Source organism: Macrobrachium nipponense, chromosome 9 (genome assembly GCF_015104395.2).
Source record: "Macrobrachium nipponense isolate FS-2020 chromosome 9, ASM1510439v2, whole genome shotgun sequence".
NCBI lineage: Eukaryota > Metazoa > Arthropoda > Malacostraca > Decapoda > Palaemonidae > Macrobrachium > Macrobrachium nipponense.
In genome coordinates this window covers 99,723,052-99,725,551 of record NC_061110.1, presented here as the reverse complement: position 1 = coordinate 99,725,551, position 2,500 = coordinate 99,723,052, and positions in this window count along the sequence as shown.

The window sequence follows — 2,500 nt, the reverse complement described above, 5'->3', positions numbered from 1 at the left end:
ATTTGATAATTATTACAGATAATTATTCAAGGAGAATTATTAACGATGAATTAATGGGAGAAGTCTTGTTGTTTAATTATTTGTTGAGTTCTTGTAACTTTGGAGAATATTTCAGTGATTCAGCGGGATGAGTTTTTGCTGAATCTTGATGATCTGACTGAATCTTGGTGAATTGTGTGGAATTTTGCTGAGTTTGTGCTGAATTTTTGGATGAATGGACAAGCATTAACTTTGGTGTTAATTTTTGTACTGATACTGATGATTTTGATGATAGCAATTTTTTTTTTGGTGATTTTGTGATAATGATACTTCTGATACTGATTTTTTATGTTACTAATACGTGGGTGTTTTAATGCTGTCAAGGGAGGTGAAATCTTTTGTGATTATGGGAAGAACTAACAACACATTGTTTTAGTTTTTTTTCCTTTTTTTTTATGAGTTCAGCAGATAATTGCTTGACATCTAGTGAGTTACGGGAGATAGTTAATGGTGCCGTTGATTTTTTTTTTCTCCTTTTTTGAAAAGTTAGCCATAGCTGCACAAGTTTTTTTTTTACCATGGGTGAATTTGAGTTTAATTTTTTTTTCTCTCTAGTTGGTGTGGATATTTTTTAATATCTCAGTTCATGACTTAGAGTCATTGTTCGGGAACGTGTTCGTGTTTTAGCTATTTGATGCTATAGAGTAATATAGGGGAGAATTTCTTGCATGTTTTGAATGCATACATAATGGCACTACATTTTTTCTCTGGATATTTGTGTTCCAGAAATTGTGAGTTTTCTTGCACAATACCTTTGTTGTATTTGTGACAACTTTGTGAGAGATAGGAAACTTGGTTAAGTTTTCTAATGGCTATGTCGTAGTGCATATGGAGAAGTCTTGGGTAAGACACTGTGATTTTGGAGTTCTGTTATAATGAGTTGTGGCACATTAGTGGTTTTTTTCTAGAACTTTCTAGACAGTTTTATTTGCCGAGTTTTTGCCTTTTTTTTAGCAGTTTATGCTAAACGGAGAGAGTTTTTATAGTTTTTTACTATAACATTGAGTTATTCTCTGGAGGATTGGAGTTATAATTGAGAATATATTATTTTGGAGAGATAATTGGAGGTATTATTATTTTATTTTTTGATTATATTTGAGATATAATATATGGGAGATATATTTTGGCCATTTTTGATATTTGCCAATAGTGGTGAGAGCTATGTTTAGTTCAATTATTTTGCAGCCATCTTTGTTGCAAATGGAGACATATTTGGAGATTATGGGGCAATATTTGTGAGTATGTGAGTTAGATGCCTTGAGTGCACATTTTTTGGAGATATATATTTTTGGAGCCTTGTTTTGTTCCACACGGAGTTATTGGGGAAATAGAGGTAAATATTTTGTATTTGCCGAAATAGAGGTGATTATTCTCTATTCCTGGAGTGGTGTCTTTTTTTTTACTGACAATGCGGCTTTGGAGAAATAAGAGAATAATATAGGGGGTTGGTTATTAACCCAAATGGAGGAAATATTTTTATAACCGGAGTGGTGTTATTATTAATATGGTGTCTCATAATGGAGTTGGAATTAATCTTGGGCGGGTAACCCTTTTTTTTTTTCGTGGTTATGGAGTTTTTTTCGAGCACAAGAGAAGTTTTTCTGTGGTTCTCTTTTTTGATTTCGTGTCTATTTAGAGGCGAATGGCATTAGTTGCATTAAAGAGTCATTTGGAGATGTGTGTGCATTTTTTATGTTCACAAGTGTGTTATTCTTGGAGAAATATAATTGGGAAAAGTCATGTTGAGAGAATAAGTCTTTGAGACAAATTTTTGAACATATTAGTCATATCCTGGAGTTAATTCTGTGAAATATGTCGGTTAGACCTTTTTTTCTTGAGAATCATGAGTTTCCAAACTTATGTGTCTGACTAGACAATTTTTGTGCTGTTGTTTGAGCATGCGTCCGCAGGCGATTTTTCTGCTGACAGGCGATGTGATGAGCCGTGTGCTGATTCTTTTCCTCTGATGGTGACAGATCAGAATTTTTGCAATATCTGGAAATGTGGCTATAGCATTTCACGAAAGCGCATGTGTGAGAGTTTGCTTTCTGGCAAATTCCATAACTTTACATGGAGCATTTCTTGGGGAAAACGCGGGAGTTATGCATATTATACATGTATTATGTATTTTGTGATTGGGGAAATCTACTTGTGATTATCTTTTTTTTTTATTGTTTTTGCTTCCTTTATCCTATGAGAAGATATGATTTGGGGATTGAGCTTAAGTAGCATTTCTTTTTTGGACGGGAGGATTTGATTTTTACCGGGAGGTGTAATTTTCTAGGGTTGCTATTTACGAAATGGGAGTTTGACATTAAGTCTCATTGTGATTAATTATTGAGCAGTAGAGGGGTTTTTTGCTGTTAAAAGTTGGAGATTTTTACTGATTTTGTGGGAGTTTGAGAGAACATTTTTGGGTCTGGGGTGTTACGTGATTCTTTTTTTTTCTTGGGCTTGTTAC